This window comes from Gadus macrocephalus, chromosome 20 (assembly GCF_031168955.1).
Source record: "Gadus macrocephalus chromosome 20, ASM3116895v1".
NCBI lineage: Eukaryota > Metazoa > Chordata > Actinopteri > Gadiformes > Gadidae > Gadus > Gadus macrocephalus.
Window position 1 is genome coordinate 8140772 of NC_082401.1, and position 26220 is coordinate 8166991.

General features: G+C 46.1%; 1 long non-coding RNA gene across 2 annotated transcripts in view; it reads left to right on the plus strand.

The window, feature by feature from the left end:
* The window catches only part of LOC132449117 (uncharacterized), a 37415-nt gene extending 24437 nt beyond the window's left edge, over window positions 1-12978 (plus strand). The window contains exon 3 of one of the 2 annotated variants that reach the window (XR_009523515.1): window positions 12664-12978. This is a non-coding gene — a long non-coding RNA (uncharacterized LOC132449117). Of the gene's footprint in view, window positions 1-11412; window positions 11583-12663 lie in introns of those variants that run through there. The other variant, XR_009523516.1, reaches the window with a different exon arrangement.
* The last annotated feature ends 13242 nt before the right edge of the window (window positions 12979-26220 follow it).

Here is a 26220-nt window from a genome sequence, read left to right on the forward strand (position 1 = left end):
GTCCCCCGACGACAACTCTCTGAGTATCAGGGTGCACTGAATGGTGAATGGTCACATGCAAAGTGAGTCTGAAGCAGAGCCTGAACTTTTGAACCTGTCACCTCTCAGTCCTCCCCGACGTCAAACACACACACACACACACACACACACACACACACACACACACACACACACACACACACACACACACACACACACACACACACACACACGAAGATACACAGACCCTCGCACGCACGCACGCACGCACGCACGCACACACACACTCCATCACAAGAACATACACACGCACCCTCACCACTGTGTGTGAACCCTGTCTACCTTTGTGCTGCAGAGCTCAGATAGAAATCAGGGAAGTTGTACTCTGGTTGAACTTTTCTCATTACCCTGATTCCCTCGTGGCCCAGCCCCAGGCTACGAGTCGCCGCGGCCGCTCTGGGCTCCAGACCCGCGGTGGTGGTGGCTCGGCACGCCGTGCTGAACGTCTCCTTATATACCCTGAGGCAATGTGTTCCCTATCCCCGCTCCGGAGCGCATATTTAACTGCAAACACAGGCGTGAATACGAAAGCACACACAGTGGTATTTATAGTCGCCCTTCCTCCTTGCTCTGTCCCCTCTCTGTCCTTCCTCCCCCCCCCTTCTCCTCTGCTTCCCACCCCACCCCCACTCTCCCTCCATCTTCCCCACTATCTCTCTTTTTCTCTCCCTCCCCCTTCTTTGCTTCCCACTCTTATTCCTCTCTCCCTCTCTATCCCTTGTTTTCTCCCCTTCTCCCGTTAAATTTCTCTGTTCTTTCTTTCTTTCTTTCTTTCTTTCTTTCTTTCTTTCTTTCTTTCTTCTTTCTTTCTTTCTTTCTTTCTTTCTTTCTTTCTTTCTTTCTTTTTCCTCACCTCTCTCTCTCTCTCTCTCTCTCTCTCTCTCTCTCTCTCTCTCTCTCTCTCTCTCTCTCTCTCTCTCTCTCTCTCCCACTCGTTTCCTCTCACGCATGTTGTTTCCTCGACTGCTCCTGTCGCTTCTCATAGTTGTTGTTCGTCCTGAGGAAATCTGATTTGTTTCCTGTCCAATCATAATGTGAGCGAACAAGCGTTCCTCACAGCACCAGCAAAACCAGAAACAGAAGTACCGGAAGAACCGGAAACCGGGGGAACCATTGGTTTTAATGAACCTTGGAAGAAGAACTGGAGCAGAGGTGAATCCTAGCTGAGACATACACTTAATGGACCGGAATAGTATACAGCGAGGGGGGCGTAGGGAGAGATAAACACACTGATGGTTGTCGCGTTCCAGGTGAGATGGGGAGCGTACAGATAGTGTGCGTGGATGCGTTGTGTTTATACATTGGACAGAGCTGGATGGTTAAAAAGACACAGGCAAGATAATCAACTCTTCTCCATGTTTTAAAGGCATGCAGTGGTAAAAAAAAAAAAGGGTTAGTTTAATACATTGGTGGTCTGCATACATAAAGGGGATACAGAAACCCTTGCGTTCATAAACCGTTAAGGCTTAAACCTTAGGAGCACAGCAAATCAATGCGTATGAGGGATGCATATAGATACTGTTTACACATCGTATTTGTATCCTGTGTCATGTGGATGCGTAAACAGCACCGCAGGCTAATTCCACTTGAACCACCGCTTTGCCTCTGGCCTCCAGAGCAGTGAGGGAGGAGCGAGGAGGCGGGGAGGGGAGGTGACAAGGGGAGAGGGAGAGGAGCAGAGGGGACGGGTGAGAAGGAGTGGTTGGGAGGGTGGTGAGTGGAGGGGTGAACATAAGCTAGATAAGATGGGGGGGGTTCAAATCTTCCACCAACACCTGGGTGCGTGTATACGAGGCCCTGGGTTCTCCCAGCTGGCGAGGGGGGGGGGGGCAGGGCAGGGGTTCTTGGAGTCTTTCTCTGACCCTGTTCCTGCTCTGCAGACCGATGCCATCACACTGGAAAGTCCTTCTCAGCTGCTGGAAACTGAGAGGTCTCCCTGAGCCCCTGCAAGCCCCGATAAATTGGCTGAGATATCCAAGCATGCAAAGTGGGGTGTGTGTTGTGTGCGTGTGCGTGCGCGTGCGCTCGCGCGCCCAGGGCGTGCATGTGTGTGGGCGTGAGAAAGGGAGTACACGTGTGAGAGAGCACGTCTGTGTGCACACTCAATTAGCAGTTTTCTTGTGCACTCGCTCGTGTATTGGGATCTGCAATACTCTTAGACACAGTTTGAGGAGAGCAAAAAGAAGAAAAGACCATTGGAAACGGATTGTTGTTTTTTGTTTTATCTTTCTTATAGCCCATCTTGTCTATATTCAATCACACCAAAGTCTGAATATACGTTGCAAGTGCTGTATGTCAGATTGAAGACTAGGATTTTGCCCAAACTTTGCTAGCTTCCCCACGAATGAATGCAAAATGCAGCTGTTTTTGTGAGTTGTTAAAATATGGCTATCATCTCTACTTACTCTTTACAGCTCTCAAAGAGTACCTACATACTGTATATACTGACCATGCATGTATGAGAGATTGAACAAGGCAGCACTGAACTTTTTTGGGTCCACACTGTGAAAGAAGAACAAACCATTTAGGGCGCATTCACACCCATAGTTTGGTTAATAGTTCGGTCTGAACCGGAGACTCATTTGTTAAATGTTGTCCTGGTTTGGTTTGTGTTCACACTTGGATATTTAAAAGAGGACGTCTCCAAAAAAATTACCCGGGACCTATCAGCATCGTCATTTGGTCAAAAAGGTTGGTCAGTGTGTAATGCTGTGAAGATTAAGCTGTTCCGGGTTTTCGGTTAAGCCTGTCCAGTGGGAAGTGCCAAATACATTGCTAGCTGTCTTCTGGTTCAGATGTGATGGTGTTTATTAAAAGTATGGCATTAGACGAGCAACATGTCGAATCACTCTGGTAATGAAAAAGAAAATGTATCGAACTCTACAATGATGTAAATCTGTTGCTGCTATTCGCCAGATTTAACGCCGATGTTCACACGTTGAGCAGCACTGTTGGTTTTACTGCGAATCATGGCTTTTCATCTGCATTTATGTAAGCATGTCTGTACGATTTATGTTGATTCATGTCATCCAGAGTTATAAAACCGTGCTGGCTTGACACATTGTTCTGTTTTTTTCCTGTATTCAAGATTCAAGAATTTATTTGTCACATGCGTAATTTGTGGAACAAAAATAAGTGAAATGGGGATTATGACTGCAACTCCAGCTGTGCAAAGTTTAATAATAGAAAAGTAAGGAGATAGGGAAAATAAAAAAAAGAGAAGGGGGGTGGGGATTAAATAAATAAAAAATAATTATTATTAAGAGGGGGGAATTATGCATTCATTGTCCGTATGGCTTGGGGAAAAAACTTCTTCTCAGTCTTTCTTTTCTGGCCTTTTAAGATCGAAGCCACTTTCCAGAGGGCAACCATTGAAAAATGTTATGGCCAGGGTGATGACGGTCCTTTAAAATTGTATTTGCCCTTGACAGGCAACGCCTAGTGTAGATGTCCCGAAGTCCGGGGAGTGCAGTTTTGGTGATTTTCTCTGCACACCTGATAACTCTATGCAAGGCCTTCTTATCCTGAGAGTTGCTATTTCCGTACCAGGTTTTGATATTTTCAGAAATTACAGACTATATTGTTGCTGAGTAGAATGTTTTCTGCAGCTCTTTGGATATTCTGAATTTGTTCAGCTTTCTAAGATGGTACAGACGCTTGCTTTTTCACCAGGTTGGAGTTCTGTGATGTCCCTGAAAGGTCCTCAGAGATGACTACTCCAAGATATTTAAGTGGCTCACTGTCTCCACCAGTGCACCATGGATGTTCGGTGCATGATATAGCCTCTGCTTATCCCTTCTGAAGTCAACCGCCAATTCCTTGGTTTTTTGCAATGTTTAGTTCAAGGCTGTTGTCATTGCACCATGATGTCAGCATCTTAATTTGATTTAGATAGGCTGTCTCAAGGTTGTTGGAGATTAGTCCAATCACTACTGTATCTTTCAAGTTCATACATAAAGCGAACCAAACCTTAGTTCACTTCAAGGCTGACCGAGACATCCATTTGAAATCAGACCATGGTCCATTTGTTGGGTCCACACCAGAGTTATGATCAGCGTTCACTACCACTTCAAACAAACCGGACTATCAGAGGCCATGCTCCATGGTTTCCATTTGGACAGATCAAACTACTCAGATGTGAAAGCGCCCTCATTTATTGCGGGAAAAGATTGTATGTGGACATCGTTAATATCTCACCCTGGTGGAGGCATGGCGCAGTTTTATCTCAACCCACATGAAGGGCAGGGATCATCGTAGACACCATAATGTAGAAGCTAATGGATAAGTTATAGAAGTGCATCAAGAAAAGGCTCAGTCTTACTTGAGCTAGAAAATCAACAGGGAACCCAATTGATTTGTGGTACAGCTCATACAGACCCGCACACCAGTTTGAACGATGTTGGACAATACTGTAACAGCGACAATGCCAAGCATCCAAAGATAACAGTGAATGGATTGGATTGCTGTCCGTGCATAAATCACCCAGGTCTGAATCACGGCAATAGAGCAGAGTTCACCGCTGTATGCCCCGATATGTGCGTGTTCATCCCTTCAGTCCAGACTGTCTGTGTCTTTTCCCCGGGTGAGCGATGAGGTGAAACACATGTACACTCTGAGCACTGGGAGAGCTTCTGAGAGTAGAACACAGATGGTGTCCACGTGCAGACTGAACACGTTTCGTACAGAGATAGACAGATAGGCAGGCTTGCAGACAGACGGGTAGATAGGCTCAACTCGAGAAATGCCAAAAGACAGACACAGCAGACGACACGCAGACACACATTCCCCTTTCAACACCCTAGGCCAACAGAGAGTTAAGACCCTGCTAGACCTCCCCAACGCACGCACGCACGCACGCACGCACGCACGCACGCACGCACGCACGCACGCACGCACGCACGCACGCACGCACGCACGCACGCACGCACGCACGCACGCACGCACACCCCCCCCTCCCTCACCATAAAACAATTATCCTGCACAGGAGGGCCGGGGGTTGAATGTGTCTATGTGGAGGTGGAATGGGGGTGGGGGGGCAGGGAGTCAGGGGGGCTGGCGGAAGGCAGGAAAGGGCAGGAGAGGGATTTCCGGCAAAAAAAAAAAAAACACCTCACAAATTGGCCCCGGAGCGAGGGGGACTGCTGGAATGGGGTTCCCAGGTTCCAGCAGCAGACGGAGGCTGCTGGTAGCTCCTCCAGATGGGTCGCACTGGGTCGGGGTTGGGCAGCGGAAGCTAGCTAAGGGGCTTGGGGGGATGGGTGGGGGCTCGGGGTGATTGAGGAGCCATCTGGAAAAGTGTGTGTGTTTGTGATTCCCGAGGCCCTAAAATTAGGTGAGGAGAAGTGCTTCACCCCTCGAAGCCCTCCACCCCACCCTTCTCACTGGGGCCTGCGCATCCCGGACGGTGATATGAGAGAGAGAGAGAGAGAGAGAGAGAGAGAGAGAGAGAGAGAGAGAGAGAGAGAGAGAGAGAGAGAGAGAGAGAGAGAGAGAGAGAGAGAGAGAGAGAGAGAGAGAGAGAGAGAGAGAGAGAGAGAGAGAGAGAGAGAGAGAGAGAGAGAGAATTTCCTTCACCTTCTTGCAGGAAAGAAGAAGAAGAGAAAGTCAAGGAGGTGGAGGGGAAGAGTAGCACCTCTCCCATCCACCTCTTCCCCTTTCACTCTCTTCCTCTCTTCCACCTTCCCCTATGCTGCCTTTCTTTTTCCACATCTGTCTGTATTTATATTTCTTACCCTACCCTTTCTTAATTTTATAACTAAATTCTCTCCTCTCTCCGTCTGTCCCACTCCCTCTCCCCTTCTCTCTTGGGTCTGGTAATCAGTGAGGCACAAGGGAACAAGCCTATACCAGGCTTGAATGAAGAGGCATCCTCCGTAACTGTGATTATGGCGGTAACCTAAGTATCTGGCTGAACCGCCATCACATAGACGTATTGGACCTTTCCCTTTTTTTTTTAATGAGGATCGCACATTGTTTGGTTCTGTTCTAATGACAACTGGCATTTGGCGGCTGGATTGTTCCACAGCCGTGGTTGTGTGATTCAGAAAGCCCGGCTCCAAAAGCAACACAATTGTATTCAGACCACACTTGAAAAGAAAATGCCCTCTTAATGCGACCAAAGTGTTAAAAATAATGATTTCTGACTCGTTTTGTCTTCGTAAAGAGATGTGGTAGTCAATAGGAAAGCACTCACAGGGTGGGGAATGTGATTTTTGTGTGGGTTGAACTCCTGTCGTCATTTTGACCAGGGCGGGTGCAGCTGATAGAATTAGGTTTCACAAAACGTCATTATCCCCCTGTTGGCTCATTTCATGTATCATGATATCTCAGTGTGTTTGGACTGGCACACCAGCACTCCCATTAAAACCGCATGTGATCCACTGCTGCAAAACTCAAATGAATGCATAATCTCGGGTCAATTTGTCCACTGGTTCCTGAAAAAAAAGCTGTGAAACGTTTGCAGATGAGAGCCACATTTACACAGAAGACGAATACTACACTCTCTTGTTCTCTGCAGGATAGGGGAAAATAAATAAATGGCGTTATACCTCTGAGATATTAAGCGAACATCTCCCGGACCCAGGTCCAATACTCGTTGCCAAGTGCAGTGCATAATGTGAGTGACATCATGCGAGATACTGGCTGGCGTTGCAACCCAATCTTACCCAATACTCCCATCGCCATGAGAACGGGACGGGGGCATGGGGTAGTAGCCATGGCATCTTTGTGATGGATTGGGCTAAAGGGGTTTGAGGTTGCGGTGGAGGGGAGGACATTGGGACATTGGGGTGGGGGGGCGGAGGGGAGAGTATTCTCCGAGAACAACATGTACTGTACTCGCCTTGGCCCGTTGGGGTGTTCATGGTTTTCAAGCGCTTTAAGGGTCGGACGTTCCCCTTTTTAAAGTGCTATAGTCGGGCCGAGGCTGAGCCTGTCGCGGTTGTCCTCAGCTGTTTGCAGGCCTTAATGTGAGAACTGGAGGCTCCCAGCGGCCCCCACATTGTCTGGGCCCACAGAGGGAGTCCTGTTGATGACTTATTTTGGAAACCAGAAGCACGGGCCTCTCAACACCCCGGACAAGATGGCGAGTGACAGGGCCAGGCCGCCCCGGGGGCTTAAGTGTGTGAAAATCTCAAGCCCGTTCCGCAGTCTTTTGGGAACCCTCTGAATAATGGTTAAATTGTTATTTTGGTTTTATTTCGATATTGTTGTTGTATTATTTATGTGTATATATATATATATATATATATATATGTATTTTAAACTAGTTTTAAAGCTTATTGTATCCTATCCTAACTGATAGTACAGTAACGTAGTTCCAGTTGATGAAATGCAGAAAATGTTCTGCTAAATCCGCTGAACTGTGTTATGTTAGAACTATCGGCTGATTGTTATTATTGGCTGGAGAAGTGCTCGCGAAGCAGTATCTACCAAATGCTTTGCATCGAATAAGACGTACCCGGAATGCTGCAGAAACTCTTTACATCTGTCCGAAGATTAAGTCTCTATCTCTATAAGGACTTTCAGCTGTGTTCTTAGCCAACGCTTGCATTTTATTCAAACTGTCTTTCATTTGGTTCAAGGCAATAAGAGCTCCTTTTTTTGATTACAGCTGCATTACTTCGATTCGGGTTAAAGTCTTACGATAATCCCTAAAGCATTATACCCAGCTAAAGTTCTCTGTGTAACTGCATCCCGGCAACTTTAGCAAGGAGATGCTGCAAAGTAGGTCAGCTCCTTAAACTGTACTGAGTAACAAGGAACATCTGGGATGACCCTGGCGTTGTACCTGCAGTGGAATGACGCTCTGTTGGCTTCAGTTAGCAAGAAAAGCTGTGCAACAAACAAATATACATTTACAAGAAAAAGAAAACAACGTGGGTCCTGACAATATTAGAAAGTTAGAAGGCAGGATCGGAAGGAAAACCCTAAGGGATGGGTGTCAAAAACATGTTTCGGAACATAGGAATGCCGTGTCCGAATTCCATTCATTTGAACCTTTGTATAATGAAGGCAGAAATTAATGATAAATGGAATGCAATGTACAGCCCTTTTCAGACCAGTGACCATTTATTGCTTTTGGGAAGTCAGTCATAATAATAATAATAATAAAACCCTCCAACAAATGTTAAAGTTAAGGGAATATTAAGTGTTGAGGTAATCCCCATAGAGCTCCACTTGCCCTCAGTTATATGTTTCCCCCCTCACTCTGATATATTTTTCCAAAAGAGAAAAGTCCAACCAATCATCCCTGTGGCTTTTGGACAGGCTGTCCGGTTGATGTTGAAACAGACAGGAAGCGTGTTCTCATCAGGGTCAATTCTTCAAGCTTCTGCAAAAGCCATTGGTCCACTGCAGACGGCGGCGGGACCCGGGCAACAATGAGACCAATATTGTTCTACCAGATTAACAGTTAGCTTTTACAAGATAACCAATTATCAACAGAAAATTAGGCTGAATGGTCGCACTGGGAGCGATCCCGCAGACTGGAGGCTGCTTCCTGCTCCGTGTCCATGGCAACAGGTAAGCAAAGCTTGGGCCCCCGTCAAGGTCCCATTGTCTCGTTCGCCTATTTTAGAACCAGAGACCTTGTTTTCTCCAAGGCCTCCCCGTTTGGAGGGTTTTAGGTAAACAGTGTCATTACAGACGTGACACTGGCCTTTTTATTTGCAGTGCTATTATTATTCTATGGATGGATAGCGTGGTATTGTGTACTTGCAATCGTCTTGGGGATTTATCTTTTGGTTTTGTTTAATTATACGTTACAAAAATATGGCACCAGTCTTCCTTTACATCCTGCTGAAGCTAAGATGAGCAGGAAGTGCAAGGTCTGGCTCGACGTGGAACAATAGTGACATGTAATTAAAGCTCACACGTTAGACACCTATGTGGTCGTTTGTGGCGTCGTTTAACTTATGTCTGTGTATAAATACCATATTTTTTCACCATCTTGGCTAGAAAGCTGGAATTGAATCCTCTCGTGTCTGTCTCACATTCTTTCTGCTCAGCTGCGGATCGGAGCTGATTGCGTTACAATGTTAAGTATAATCTTGTGTGTTTATGAAATTTGATTATTATTAAACCATAACTTCACACCCCTGAGTATTATCCTTTGCTTCCTATTGAATTCCTCCCGCGTTTTCTCGAATAAAAAAAGAAAATCTTAAGACCTGTTGGACATATGTTCAAAATGGTACAGTTAGGGATTCTTCAACTATCTAGAAAGATAGCTTTTAATCAACTTTTCATGTAGTAATGTTTCTTGATTGTTGGTGTTAATGTGAAGTGTCATATACCACTAACATCCACTCCAAAATGGCAAACGTTCATAGGGTATTCACAACAAAGCAACACATGAGGCTAACGGCTAACCCGACTGCAACTCATTTGACATTCTGCAGGTGTAAAGCATCTTTGCGGGGAACCAAGGATGTCAGGGTTAGAGGCCCTCAGTCCAATCATTTAGTGTTTACATAAGCGCTGCCAAATCGACGATAGACTTTCCCGATGTGATTACGGAAAAGCGCCCCGCTGATTGGCTAGTTTACGAGACAGCAAAGCAGGCTGCAATATAAGCACTGTGTTGTTTATGCGCTGAGTCAAAGCACATTTAGATTACCCCTTGTCGTAATGGACCAGATGCATTTCAACCTCCAACAGGTGAAACTTTTTAAACACCAGTTCTAGACTCCTATGGGTCTCCCCTTCCATATTTCTTATTTCAGTGTATATATATATTTATTTTTTTAAGTTCCAAGAAATAATGCGAAAAATACCCTGTCACTATGACGGTGGAGAGTCCTTGTCCATTTCTCGTCCCTATTGATAGGTATTGCGGGCGTTTGGAAGTGGCTGAGACTTTTAGTGCTGACAGCTGCAAAGTACAGTTTCGTGTCTTTCCTCTTGATCACCTTTTTTCACAGCCCCTTGTCAAAACCACCAAACTGCTATAAAAACATTGCCTTTAGAGGACTCAAGCAATATTTTCACAAGTTTAAACCGACGTGTCTGATTGTGATGGCAGCCAGACGCCGCCTCGCTCAACAAAAGAGCGCTTCACTTCACCGACGTCCGGAAAAAAACGTAAGCAATGGCTCAGAGGTCGACCGTCCTGAGGCAATCCCAAAATAAACCAAACTAACAGGCCGGCTTTGGCTCCCTGTCCACCGGGCTGGATGACAACCGAAATAAGAAGCAGCAGGTGCTGGTTCCCCTGTTGGAAAGGCATGACTCGGGGCCCCTGGCATCAGGCTCTATCTGATGGAGGTCGGAGCAACAGGGAATGCCGGAGGGGTCTCCGAGAGCCCCAGCATCAGGGCGTTTCAGGCTCTCTTATGGTTATTGTGTGGAACCCGGATGTGTGCCCTCCTTAAGGGTCTTGACCTCAATCAAGGTCACCTGCTATGCATAGAGGGAGTCTTATGATCTATAGACGTATGCTGGCAAAAGGTTTGAATGGTCCCTTCAAGGCCTGCTATATATGAACAGACTTCCTCCTGATTCAACCCCATGCAAGTGAACTGCTCCTAACCACTTAGGGTGGCCTGTTACCAAGAGGGTTCACATTATTATGTGTGGGAAAGCAGATGCCGGTTGGGCTCAAAAGTATTATATTTGAGCTGAAAAGAGAACTCAAAAATGTTGGGGAGCCTTGGAAATCTATAACCAAGGGCCCTGGTAGTGTGTGAGTGTTTCACACACATGCACACCCCATCAAAAAGGTGATTATATTCATTGATTTGATTTTACTCAAAGCGGTGTGTGTGTGTGTGTGTGTGTGTGTGTGTGTGTGTGTGTGTGTGTGTGTGTGTGTGTGTGTGTGTGTGTGTGTGTGTGTGTGTGTGTGTGTGTGTGTGTGTGTGTGTGTGTGTGTGTGTCCCAGTTTCTCCGTATATCCGCCCCAGCTGTGGTGATGTAAGGAGGCAGTGCGTTGGATATTCCAGTTTCAGCCTCACTAGCCGGAGCAGTGTGTGTAAATCTGTGTACTCAGGTGCAATCTGTGAAGCCAGCAGTGTAGGAGCCAAACACAGAGGTCCCCGTGGTACCCTCGGGCCCGGGGGCCCCACTCCAGCTCCTTCCCTCTCCTCATGTCTTGTCTCTCCTGTTTTGATTCCTCCCATCGTTTTCCTCTGTTTGGCTAATGACGTCTGCAGAGCGCCGGAGGATTCCTGAAATCACAAATCACGTTTATAATTTATGAGTCATCGAAAAACGTTTACAGAGGAAGTCCACGATTTATCCATTTATTATTTTTTTAAACAGGCCAAGTAGAAGGAGAAGCATTTATCCCTGTGATTGTGTTGCTAGTGTGAAGAAGCCTAGAATGAGGATGGTGATGATGGTGAAGATGATACTTGCCTTTTGCTCTTGCAGGCTCACAGCGTCCCACGCAGACCTCAGGAGGCAAATCTCCATCTAATTTCATCATAGCACAGGAGCAGGAATTGATTGCGTGGTGCAGGATGTTTACATTTAGCAAAAATAACTTTTGTTATTGTATCCTTGTGAATTGAGGTGCAGCGTTTTGCAGCTGAGCAGATGCACAAGGGTTCGGTGGGGGTTGGGTTTGCGGTTTGGAAGAGGGGGTGGGGGAAGGGGGATGGTGGTCGGGGTGTACTTAAAGTAGTTGTGTGCAATTGTGGTAAATGGAAACAAAACAGCGCAGAGGATTGGGTTACAGTAAATCTAATTAGGGTGCTAATGTTGTGATAAGGTTTGGAAAGCTTATTTAGTTGCCCTTATTCTGGTTCTACTTCAATTACACAGTGGTCTTGATGTAATGCGAGTAATTACCTTGTAATTATACTGTTTAGCGTTGTGACGTGACGTTCTGTGAAATTGCAAGGTAAAGCCACAGTGTCGGAGGGAAAGGATGAGATCAGCACAGCGACTGTAACATTAAAAAGCTAGTCCGCGTCTCCTCTGAAAGTGCTGCAGACGCACTCCGCTGCTCAGAAGGATCTCACTGCAAATCTTCAAATGATTGTCACGAGGTCTGATACCAAGTAAACAACACAAAATCATGAATGCCTTTCAGTGGCAGTTTCTACCACAGCATCTCACAGTACAGTGTAAGGACATGTACATTCCTAGCGTGGGTGGCCCAAGTGTGAAACTCAATAATGACATGCTCTACCAGTTTAGCTGTACAGGACCACCAGATTACTTATTGGACACTAAACTGTTTATGGACATATTAGAACGGACACCTCACTTCTTGAAATGCTATGCGAGAGAGAGAGACCATGCTGACTTACAACAAGCCTCCTGGGTAATGAGCCTCACGGGTAATGTATTTATTCTGGAATGTGCTGCTTCTTAACCCCAAATCTTTCTCTTGGCCTCGGACCTACAGATTTTGTTTCATGCATGGTGCAACCGTTGCTATAGTGATCACAGTAAACACGCTGTTGGATCAAAGATTTCTCATAGGTTACCTAATTCTACAGCTTACCGTGCTGCCTCCGGCCCTCCAAATTATCGCATTTTAATGAGTTCATTGCGTTTTTAATCCCGCCACACTTTGCACTTTAATTGGCTGCACTTTCCGTCCAAATCCTTTGGATCCCATGTCCCCTGTTGACCTGGGGCCGGCGTGACATCATTCAACCATCATCACTCCAGCCATCGGCTCCATGCCGTGACCTCACCGGCTACACGCTACTTTGATAACCCCCGAAAGGTCGACTGGGGAAAGGTCAGAAGATGAGGTGTGTTGGTGTACGCCCGGCGGACCAGCCCATCCTGTGACGGCTTGGTCCGCCCCACTACTAACGTCAGCGCTCAACATGGACAGGAAGTGACCTGAAAAGGGGCACAGGCCAATCCGGGTTCAGAGGGTCCACCTCGCCTCGTATGCCAAACTAAACTTTTTACGAGGATGGGAGGAGATGAGGAGAAAGAACAATAAATAATAATAAAAAAAAAGACTCTGTGAAAAGTTTATTGTTGGAAGCAGTTGGACGGTGGTTAGAGACGTTATGCGGGGGGGGGGGGGAGTGAACTGCTTCCTTCTCTCTGAATGTTTGTCTATACACAGTGTCAGGCGCAATTAGACGAGGAATATATATACCTATATAACTGCGATATCCCCGAAGAGATGTTATTATGCGGCATGTACCTGGGTAGAGATTCATGTTCTACTGCGTTTGGAAGTGCAGTGGGACGTCACGTCTGAGGGGAGGGGAAGGAGGGGAAGATTGACATTCGGCGCCAGCTAAATGTCCTTACTGCTCCCCAGTGCTTGTAAAACACCACTACTATATTTACTTATAGTTGTACACATGGGTCTGTGCTAAGTGATGTGTGTATATGTGTAAGATGCATTTGTGATACTGTGTGTTCTTTAGAAAGAAGATCAAACAGAGCAAGCCACGTGCAAGTCACGACACAGACAAATCTCTACTTCAAATCATTTAATCTCTACAGTGCGGAATTAAGACTTAATTATAGCCGTATATCGATGCCAACGTGGATGATTAGACAGCAGGTAGGATCCCAAAATCTGACACATTATAACCAAACCTTTCAATCATCGCGGAGCAACAAATTCAATGTTATCATGGAATTGACAACCTGGCAGATGCACGGCAATTTGAGAAATTGGGGTCGGAAAAATGTCAAGACAAAGATATGCGAACAGAAAAGAGGTTTGGAACCACTGGGTTAGAGCCAACCAACGTCAGTCACGAGCCTATCCATTCAACCTTTTGATAATGTATGGATGTATATATCATACGAGTATATAACAGTGTGAAGGGTTAGCAGGTCCCACCTACCCCCAGAGCCCTCCCCTGTCCTCATGACCGCTAGGAATGGGAGGGAGAGAGAGAGGGGTGATGTGGCTGCTCCTCTTTGTCTCTCGCTCCCCCTCTCTCTCTCGCACTATGTCTCTTTATGTGTGTGTGTGTGTATGTGTGTGTGTGTGTGTGTGTGTGTGGTGTTGGCGGTGGAAACCTCTGCGGCCAACGCCACCACCCTGGCATCCCCTTTGCATTCCTCACCGTCAGCCCCGGGTGCCTCAGGGGCACTGCCCTTAAAAAAGAAGAAATTGAGCGCAGCTCGCTGGCAGGACAAAGCCAGCGCGCTGCGCTCTTTTTTCTCTTTCGTTAGGATTCCATTTTATTTTACGGTTTCCACCCTCTCCTCCTCCCTGATGGTCAAAAGGCAAGATCCTCTGCCCGAGTCTTCCCTAGAGTTGAGGAGCCGGCATACGCGCGTCGGCAGCAATGAGGGCCCGCGGTGCCAGCGCAGCGTCCGTGCGTCAGGTCGGGTGTCGTGTTTCCATTGTCTGCAGACACATGCCTCTGCACATTAGCGGGGCTGAGCTTTTTTTTTTTTTTTTATTGGGTGTGTGCAGAGTTATGATGGATGTGGTATTGGGGAGAGGGGGAGAGAGGGATTCTTTTTGCAGCGAAATGGATTAACTTACACCCTAGATGGGGCTCTGTTACTCAGACCTAGAGTCATCCGGCCGAGCCATCCCCATCACGGCGCACTCCGTCAAAAGCATATGAAATGAAAGAGGTGTCATTCTTCTTGTCGGAGCATTTGGAACAGAAAAAAGCGCCCCCCCCCCCCCCCCCCCCGAAAATAATAAATCTTGCACGTCACTAATTGTCAAGAGGAGCTGGCAGCTGGAGAGGTCTGGCGGGGTATGGGGGGAGGGCGATATCCAAAACAAACACTACCACTTCTGACAGAGAGCTATGACATGACAGCCGAGAGCCAACCTGGCAATAGCCCTGCCCCGGGGTGTACATCTACCCCCGCCCCCATCCCCCGCATCCCCCCTGTCGCTCCACAACGCCGGCCTGATGTAATCCCCCTCAGCCATAACATAAACTGTCTAGAACAATATTTTAATGTCAGGGGATGAGATTAAAGTGACAAAGCATTTTCTGCCGAAGTGTGTGTGTGTGTGTGTGTGTGTGTGTGTGTGTGTGTGTGTGTGTGTGTGTGTGTGTGTGTGTGTGTGTGTGTGTGTGTGTGTGTGTGTGTGTGTGTGTGTGTGTGTGTGTGTGTGTGTGTGTGTGTGTGTGTGTGTGCGTGCGTGCGTGCGTGCGCGCGCGCGCGCGTGCGCTTGTGATGGAAATGTTGTTGGCGGGGGTTTAAGGTCATAGTGGTCCTACTTCCCTTCACAACTAACAACATTCATGGCCATTTGAATATCGATGTGTACATTATATCCCAGGGATGCTAAAGGACCATGGCAGCCAGAATACATGTCAACGTCCACGTCTTCAGTCCTTGTGAAGGAATGTTCCAAAGCCGCGTTGACCTGGGGGCTATTTGGATAACATCACGCCGCCTCGGCGCTCCGTGATTGGTCGTGCAGGACACCAGGTCGGCGCCACGGCTTGCGTCCTGTTTCAAATGTAGTTATGAACGTTGGAAAACTGTGGTTTGCTGTAACCGAAGCTCTCCCTGCGTCATGAAGGTCGATACTTGCACCGGTATTTGAATTCAATAAGAATTAAGTTAGGAATAGAGATTATAACACAGTTAAAGTTGCGATAGTAAGATGCCATATACATGTGTGTATAAATACATATATAAATACATTTATACTCCTGGAAATTGTAGTTTAAGAAGGGCAATAATGCATAAATTAACATTGCCTTACACCTATTTGTCAAACCTTTCTGCCTCCTTGAATGAGGTACTAAAACTGCATAGGTAACCTCTGAACTAGAGGGGTCCTAGACTAACATTTTGCATGGTTGAATACACATTGTTGATTGATTGTCAAATCTTATATTGTTTTATATATGCAGCCCAATATTGTCCCATGTTGGATCCATTTTGCGTGGTTTAAACACTTGAAAATAATAATTTGAATGATCAGGGTTTCCCTCTCTAGGTGCGGCACTGCTCTAGGCACAGGCTATTAGCCTAATATACTATGATATAAGCTAATATAATATGCTGTCATTAATATAATACATCTTTGAAATCAGTGGCTCCGTTCTGTCTTATGACGCATGATATTCACATCTGATCATGACACAACCCCCATCTATAAAGAAACTTGGAAAGCACTTGACTGGTAAAATTGTTTTAAATGCATGTGAATGATGTGTTCCAGCGTATACAAATTGAAACATTATCCCTTTATGGATGCATACGTTAAACTGTAGTGAACACTTTTATGGAGATCCAATATCACCATTCTACGTCCTGACACGTCCCCGATGGGAGACCACCTACTCGCATGACAACATTTAAATCGATCCGACTTGACGGGCTAATGATCGCTGTAGCAACCGTTAAACGTTGTCGACTGTTGACGTTATCCACGATGACTCATTATCTGAAGTTCAAAAAAACCTGCCATGTCTAATATGCATTAGATCACTCGCAGACGCAGACATGCATCAACATGAGCTCAGAGTTCTGGGAGTTCTGGGAGGAACACCTAGCCACCGTATGAGGTAAACCAGAACAGGCACGAACAACGCGATGGGATGCCAACTCATACAGAAGTGTTTTCGTGTTGTCTGTTCATTCTTAAGGCGCCGTTCTACTGGGCTACAAAACGGGATGTGTTTCAACGTCAACCATTAACCTCCCCTCGTCTGTGTTGGCGCCCACAATGCCTGGAAATAATTACTTCACAACATGTATAGTGATTAGGGAAGGGCGACACAGAGCCACGCGTCGTCGCAGGCGTAAACAGACCTGGTGTGAGTTGTACTCTGCCCGGTGTTAAAGGCCAGTGGAGTTTCTCTTATTGATTAACACAGAAGCGGAGGCTAGCGAGTTCTGCTACATTCTGCAGCTGTTCTGCTACATGCTCATGCCTGGTATAGCAGAGTGGTCAGGAGTATTGTTTCCCAACCTGAGGGTCAGGAGCCCACTTGGGCTTGCCTGAACTGCATGTGGGTTCAAGAGAGATAGCTGACTCATAAGATAGACTAATTGGACCCAACCTTTACGTAAAAAAAATAAACGATAAAAAAAATAAAAGATCTTGAAGGTTATTCCGAACAGACTTACTAATGATTTGAGGCCTCAAGTGAACTGCTACCGATCCCTTAGTGTGCTGCAATGTGCACACTTTTAGTGTGATATTGATTTCAAGGGCAGACGCGTCTCAACGATGTCTGTAGAAGCAGATGCACCAAAAAACTGAAAGAAGTTGGATCGGAAAATGTTCCCTGCAGCCCCCGGCCGCATTGATGAAACCGTTAGAAGCTAAAGTGCGGATGTGAGGATGGATTTGTGACCCCCGGTTTCATCTTCTGCCAAGCGCTACGTTCTCCTACCTTCTACATCTATTTTCTTTTTCTGTCTGCTGCATAAGCTTCCAGCTGTCCCAAAATGTTCCCATTCCCTCTTATTCTGAAACGTAAACAGTGTCATCTCATGAGGATGAATATTAACTCAGAAACCACGACAACAGGCTATCAGAATCCCTAGGCCCGATCTGAACGTCTGACGTTGAAAGCATAACCTTTTCAGGAGTCAAAATCGTGGATGTGTTTTTGTTTTTTATTCATTGCCTGGTTAACGCAGACAGACAAAACGGTTTGACGGTTTTACCCATGTCTCGCTTTGCATAGGGCTTCTTATGAGCCAACCCACTTGGAGACACTGCGGCTATTAAAATAACTGAGAAAACAATTTGAGTGCGACAAATAAGTCCAACGCAGACATCTGTCACCTCAGCGCTGTATAGGCGAGAAGCGAGGAGCGCTTGCTAATTCCTTTTGGAGAGAGAGAGAGAGCAAAAACAAAAAAAAAGCCACAGCAAATAAACCACAGCAAAGGACTCGGCAAAATGTTATAGGCAGCCACGGAGAAAAAACACACATGGCTCCGAAGCTCACACCCTCCATTCAGAAACGACGTGTATGACCAAGCGTTTATGGGGCTCCGGGGCGAGTGGTCTGGTGTGGTGGGACTGCGGGGGTGGGAAGTCGGGTGCAGCCAAAGTGGCCAGTCTGTCGCAATAGGTGTGTTTGTGTGTGTGTGTGTGTGTGTGTGTGTGTGTGTGTGTGTGTGTGTGTGTGTGTGTGTGTGTGTGTGTGTGTGTGTGTGTGTGTGTGTGTGTGTGTGTGTGTGTGTGTGTGTGTGTGTGTGTGTGTGTGTTGAAATGGCGAGACAGTGAAGTTACAAGTCTGAGGGGCTGGCTGCTGCGTCCTGTTGCAATGTGACTCGACGGCACTGTAACCCAGAGCCAATGATTACTGTATTGAAGAGGTATTAGAGAGAGGGAGAGAGAGAGGGGGGGGGGGGGATGTGGCAGCCCTTCTCTCTTTCTCTTTCTCTTTCCAAGGCTATAATGGTTGCTCCCACAAGCACTTTCTTCAGCACATCTTTTGTTTTGTTTTGTTTTGTAGCGGACCATTCCTGGACAGTTTTTTATTTTTGGGCTTTTTCATTTTATTGCGGTGCCCCTGCAGCGCTCAACCGTCGATGATGCTGAACAGGGCCAGCATGGCATCTCGGTTCGAACAACCCAACTCAACTAAATAACCTTGTAAAGTTGTGCTCAATTTATAAGCAGCTCCACTTGGGTAAATGGATTTCATTTATACAGCTCCTTTTTTTCCTCCCTGTGGTCTCGAAGGCCGCTCAAAGTGGTGCACAGTTAACACCTGGTGTTCGCCCACGCACACACACACACCTTTAAACCACACACACACACACACACACACACACACACTTTTAACACAAGAACACACAAACACAAGCACATCCAGGCACTGTGGTGAATGTTGTACAACGGCAACAACTCGCTCTGTGGGTGTGTGCGGTTAACAGGTAGCAGGTGTGTAGCTCAGGAACACCTCTGCGCTTTCTCCAAGGAGTGGCCGAAGCCTTCAAAAGCAGGAACCCCTTCTGGTTGCTAGGCAATCTATTCCACCTCAACAAGTCATAAACATTCCTCTCAGCCACATGCAGCCACACTCGTTTATTGGGGGATCCATAAATGCCATTATTTTATTATCCCAAAATGTGTTTCCTCCGTGTGCCAACAGGTTGGATGCACCACTAATGACTTGTGTAATTAGTACAACCCCATTAAGGCGCTAATAAAACAGTCAACAGCGACGATACGTGAATCAGTCATAATCACCTACCCACAGGTAGGATACACCACTTGTCCCACTTCCTCTGCCCAGGTATTCACGTCTTGTATTGCTATAATTAAACACCTTACTGGTGTGTTTAGCATTCCTGACTCATGACGCCACCAGGGGGTTTATAAAAAGTAGTATCTGATCTGAGCAAGACAGGGGTATACTTTCATCATCATCTTCATAGTTATCCTCATCATCATCATCATAACTGACTGAACATGACACATGAGGGCACCTCGTACAGACACACACACATCACTCATCACACAAGAGGCGTGTGTGAGTCGGTAACTTTTGTGTGTGCGTGTGAGTGTGAGTGTGTGTGTGTGTGTGTGTGTGAGTGAGAAGAGGTTTCAGGCCTTCTGTTGAGGCTAGTATAACCATGGGTTCATCAGGGACACGATGCGGGCATTATCTCATCATAGTGAATGAAGAGTCGGGGAGAGGAGCAGCATGGATCGTGAACAGGGAGACCGATGCTGGTAGAGGAGGGGGGAGAGGAGCATCATGGGTCGGGAACAGGGAGACGGAGAGTGGTAGAGGAGGGGGGAGAGGCACAGAATGGGTCGGGAACAGGGAGACAGAGGCTAGCAGAGGAGGGGGGAGAGGAGAGATTGAGGAGAGGAGAGATGGGTAGAGAAGAGGCAGGGGTAGTCCAGGGGAAGACGGTAGACAGTACGGTTCAGAGAGCATAGGAGGGGAGGAGGGAAGATCGGAAAGAGGAGATGGCTGAGAGTAGAGCAGGGGAGAGGAGAGGGCGGATGAGCACAGGGGAGACAGTAGATGGGGGAAGGGTAGGCACTAGAGGGGGGTGAGTAGAGAATGGCGAGGAGGATGAAGCTGGGGAAAGGAGGCGAGGAGATGTGGAGGGAGACGTGTGGAGCGTGTGAGGAGGAGAAAAAGGCTGCGAGGAGCAGGGCTTCCTCACAAGGATCTGGGGTCTTAAGCCTCCAACGCCAGCAAGATCAACATTAAGGAAGTGGAGAAGGGGAATTGGGAGCAGGGGAGAGATGCTTGGGTGGGAGGTGTGACGGGAGGAAGGAAGGTAGGTATGCGAGTGGGTGGTGAGGAAATTCGTAGCGGAAGGAAGGTAGGGAAAAGGTGGGGACTAGAAAATTAAAGCAAGGCAATTTAAGGCTTGTCTCTCACCTTCCTCTCATATATTCCCTCTCTTCCTCTTACTCACATATTCAAACAAAGGCACACACACGCACGCACGCACGTGCACACATACTCACACATACACTCAAGTATTCTGTTCGTCTGTCTGCCTGCATCCGTTTTTCTCTGTCATCTCCTTGAAATTGAGGTCCCTCTCTGACCTCCGCTAATAGTGGTAGCACTAGCAGACTTCAGAGCCCCTTCTCCTTGTAATGTGGCAGTTTCCTTGTCAGTGACTTTCCCTGCTTAGTTTTTATAATGTATAGCAGGACCATTTTGTAAGGATTATGCGGTTACACAATGTTTTTATTGATTAAAAATGATTTTATTGCTTCCCCAAAAAACTAAATAATTTTTCCCCATTCCAGGTTCGAATTGTATTAAAACTCTAAGTTGATATCCAAGTATTTAATTTACCTCTCAATAAAGAAACAGATCATTCAGGGCAATATTTTTCAATTTCATATTTGCCAGTATAAAATACGTTTTTTGTAATAGAATTGACACATCGATGGCAAGACTTTGACCACTTAATCTTTGTCGAGGTTCCCCTCCAGGGCTGGTTTATATTGCAGTTCTTCTCCACGTTCCCCATGGTGAGTATGAATAGGGCCCTGTCTCCCGTCGGTTCTGCCTGAGCCTCCGGCTGTATGTGTGGTCTTCCCGTTATCCTTTTATTACATGGTTTAGTTTGCATCATGATACACTCGGGCGTTTATGCATCTCGGTGCCAATGCCACCCGTAGAACTACCTAGGTAGATGTTTATTTTCGACGGTTTGCTGAAGCAGCTCCCGACTCTTGATTGTAACGTATCACCGTGTGGTTCTTGAGACGGTGGAGGGCTGACCTGCTGATGATCAGGAACTCACACATTTGTTTTCTTCACAGGCCCTGTGGTGCACTGAATGGATCCATTTATATTTTTATAGATTCCGTGGCAGGACAACCATCTGTAATTATTTGGGGGTAATAGACTTATTAAGTGGATACAAATCTCCCTTGGCAACACGGCTCGTTGGCACTTTGAAACAGACATGGTTTATGTGTTTTCCTCCTTTTTGATTACTCTTTCCAGATGCTGCGGCTTGTATCGCTGCAAGCGACATTATTGGATTGTTGATATAAAAAATCTAAGTTATTAAAGTTCTCCATTATTGAGTTCAATATCAACCGTTTCACCTCCCACCCTAGATTGTTTGAGATTGGATTCAGCAAGCCCTTTTTGAAGTAATGAAATCAAGTGGCCAGAGGAGTGAAACTGTTTTCTCCAGTTTGCTTAGTTTAAAAGCCGCTCACAGGCCTTTATGGATGAAACTACAGCCTTGCTGTTTTACCTGGAACGGCGATTGATAGTGTAGAAGTTATAATGAACGGCGCTGGAAAAATGACATGTGAATCCTCCCGTGTTGTGGGGGACGGACGGACGACTTTGCTCCACTGCCACTGGCAGGAGTTCATGCCGAGGGATCTGTGTTTTCCTGCGCACGGTACTTAAGGTCTCGATAGCGACGAGGACTCATGTTCCACCATAAACATGTGTAACCTTCGCTGCAGGGTCTCACTGTGGGACCCGCCGATGAACTCCCAGTACCGGGAAAAAGGGAAGGCCTCCACGAGCAACCGTGAACAGCTGAGCAGCTATTTGCTGCTGGCCGTGGCCCGGGTCGTCCCCCTTAACTCCCTCGATCTACCTCAGTCTGCTGCTAATACACCCGCTGATTGGAACCAGACAAGAGCCTAGTCCACCCTTAAGGTCGAGGAACGACACACACTTCCAGACTTAAAGAGGTGCAGGAGCTTCAAGTGCATTCCTAGAGACACCAACACAACAAACGAGCGAGATAGATAAATGTGCACGAGCGCTTTCTGGAAACAAACAGACAGTTGAATGATGAATGTACATGGGCTCATACAAATAAACACAAACACATGCTTTGGCTTCAACACCTCTTGTGTGCCTGTGCACCTGTTGTGTATGGGGTGGCTCTGAGTCAGCATAGAGGGGCCTATTAAATGTCACCAGGAGACATAGCAAGACCAGGTGCGTTTCAAAAAGAGAAAGTGCTTTATTCCTCGGATGCATTTTGCGTTATTTCGGTGAAGTGGTAACCAGTGTTTTATTAAAAAACAGTATGCTATTTTCAGAATCATTGTTTGAATATTAAGGGGATATATATAGACATTGCGGAAAGAACACCTTTATAAACCAAACAATTAAAATGTTATGATTTTAATAGTGTTATGATTAACTTGGGCGTCCTCAAATAATCATTCTATTGGTTTTAACCTTCTGGTTGGAGCTGTACAGGTTTTCCCCCTTTGTCGTATTTTAGACAGCTGACGGTGCATGGTAGCCATCAGTCATAATCGTCTCTCCTCAGATCTTTCTCTTTCACCCTTGACTGCCTTGACAGCCTTTCCTACGTGTCCACAAACTGGAACTGAACTCTTCGAAGCCAAAACTAAATCTTTTATGTTCTACCGATGTATGCCTCAACGGACCAAGCCTTTTGGACAAAACCCGTCTTAACCAATGAAAGATTCCATCGTGACTTTATAGTGAAGACTGTGCCCCCCCGAATTCAACAGGGATGGAAGCAGCACCTTGCATCACTTTGAAAGTAAGGCTATATATAATGCAATACTGCTGCCGAACTCTCTGTCTGTGATAGATCTATACACTAAAGCACTTGTGGTGAACCAGTGAGCTAGCCACATCTCGTCAATCTACTGTGATTCCGTTCTGAACAGGTGAACGTGTCTGTCTCTTCAAATAGTTACTTTATATTTCACCAGGAAAACTTTGGGCTAATCAAGATTATAAACAATACATAAGCGAGGCCATTTTTTTTTACCCTGGAACAAGCTTTGGGCCATATGCAATGTACATAAAACCAAACAAAGGAGCCATTAAAATAAATGGCAACACTGCAATATGGCTGGACTTCTTCTTGAAAATACTCAAATATCAAATTGTTTTGTGTTATTATATTTTTGTTAGTTTTGGGTCTATTGAGATACGACGCAGGGATACGGGGATGGGGTAACTGTTTTATAAGGCAGTTGGCCATGTTCACTTGGCTGTAGAACAAAATTGGTGTTGCAGAAACCAATTGATTACACAAAGGGGGCACAGAATTTTCAACAAAAATGACTAATATCAGTGTGAAGTTTTGTTCCTCCTCGTAATAAACGGATACAATTAAAACATTTTCAAATATACTTACTACTCAATCAAAGACAGATAATACATGGAAACGGGTTGCAACTTCAGGGGGGGTATGGCACCATGTCTAACCTGTATATCATACCACCCTTTCCTTTTGAAATGATTAATAATTGCAGTATATTGCATTATAATAAAACATTTATTTTGGCTGAAGTCAACCAGTAATAAGGACCACCATTGGATGCAATCTCTCCGACATAAACCGTTTTCCTTTGTAAGGAAAAACCTCTTTGTCTTGGCCGCAAGATCCCAATCTTGCTGAAAAACTGAACTTTTTCCAGAACACATGTACGTGTCACACATTGGAGCCAGGCCTCAAGGCTCGGGACCAGGAAAGTTAATGCAATGGGTAAAAGAGAGGTTTCCTGGCCTCTTTGTCAGCGCTGTGAATCTCTTTATAGGCTTATCACCGCCCGCGTGAACCTTGCTGCCAACATTCGGATCGCGGGCTTGATATTTGGATGGTACACACCAGTGGAAACTGACAGAATCTTATAGGGCCATAGGCGTGAAGTTCTGCGCCATAAGCAGCCAAAGATGAAATTATACGGCCCGGATCCTCCAGCCTTCATTCCTTCCACGTCTATATATATTTCTTTCCATTTCACAGTTTTGTATTCAATCCCCCCAACAAAGAAAGTACACATTTGTTTTGCTTTCATTATCCAACCCTAGACAGCTTACAACATGGGTATGCGAAACATTAGTAGGGCAGGTCTTTAAAATAAAATGTTAATTAAAAAACCTTGTTAGACTGAAATTCAACCTATTCTTCGACCAATCGATTAGTCAGTGATTAAAAAAACATCTGCATGTTATTTCTAGATGAACTAAGTTGGCCACAGTGCAGAGCAGAGTGCACTCTGCTAAACCTGCTAGCCTTTATGTCAGGTGATCTCTGTGTAGAGGACATCATTGGGTTTCACATCCACTCTTGGTCCCACTCGGTTATAGCTGAGCCTCAATGTAGAGACACAGCCCTACAGTTAACTAGTTTTGAACAAAAGTCAAGTACATTTTCTCAAGAAGATTGCTTTGTTGTTATTCTTGATTACCACGCTAACCATGCTAACAAGATACCGACACAGAATTCAATTAATTATTCATAATATGTATCATACGGCACAAAGTTGGCCACTACGACTACAGTTAAAGGAATGATTGAATGACCACTCACCCTTTTGTTTAGTAATATCTTTATATATCTTTCACATTTATGTCTCAGTTCCTCAATGTTTCGATCTTTGTGCCTTATGAGTATAGAATAAAGGGCCACCCTTGACCGCACAACGTGGGTCCTGTCTACAGCTCATTCAATGTCTTTCAAAACAATCTCTTTTATCCATCGTTATATATATATATTAAATATTTCAAATGTACACATCGTTCAATGTATGTCTATTTTCAGTTAAGAACCAAAGATGAACCTAGCCCGTATACAACGCTGGCTGGTCCTAAAGGAATTTCAGCAAGAAAAACTCCAACCACCCCACCCCACCCCACCACCCCACCCCCTCCTCCACCCCTGACACTTTTGCCCTACAAGCTGGTTCAGCAGGAATGGGAAAACGACACCTGGGAAAACATTCCCGTGCTCATAGAGAGGGGGTGGGAGGCGCATGTGGCATCCTCGCCATTCCCCGCACGTCTGATGAAGTCGTACGAGCAGATTAGCATTCCCCTGACACGGGAAGGTAACGGCATACCGCCGGCCGCCGCTACATCTGTAACCAGAGGTCACATCGACATGCCCTCCCAGCATTCTCCCCCCCCCCCCCCTGGCTGCCGCTGCCAGAGATGGAGAGTGATACCCACCCACACACACCCCCCAACCCGACATCCCCCCGCCCCCGCCCCGCCTCACTCCAACACCCCGTCCCCCCTCCCTACCTCCCTCCCTTACAGGTATAATGTGGCAGAGGCATGCCAACGCGGTCGAGCCCTGGTGCCTTTGTGTTGGGGGCGGGCTGGTGGGTTGGGGTTGGGGGGTGGGTCGTTTGCATGAGCAGCCAGTGCTTATCGCAGCTACTTTTGGCAGCAGGCCGCTGGGTGTAGGTCGTGAGACGGGCGGTCGCAGCACCCTCTGCTCGCGGAATGCGCGTTGAGGCACAGCGAGGCAGGTTTCTTTATGGAGCGTCGACACAAAAGGCCGTTCAGAGGGCTCTGCAGGCAAGGATCAAACCGCGTGGAAGACGGGACACACATACACACACAGAGGGGTTTGTTCAGTACACGTGATGAGGAACAAGCTGAGATTGAAGATATCTAAATAATTTAAAAAGTATATTTTTCATGGTTTTGGAGTTTATTCGCCGCCAGTTCCTGGCAGAGTATGAAGTATTAACTATTTTGAAAAAGAATAGAACATGATGGATTTACGTGATTGAATGTGGAATGGGAGGAAACATAATATTTCTTCCATGAAGATATATTAACAATTTTTTAGGTAATATTTCAGCTTTAAAGACATCAATACAAAAGCATAAATTATGAACATTTGGCGAATTGTCTCTGCAAGTACATTGCCACCGAAAGGAGCCTACTTCATGATTTGAAAAGAAGCATTGCCTGTTGTCCAAGGTTATGACAATAATTTCAACAGGGTTGAGATAGATATGTGTGTGTCTTGGCAATGTTGAGCTTGACTACCAAACCTGTACCATAATACAGCAATTTACTAGGAACGGCACTTAAGGAGAAC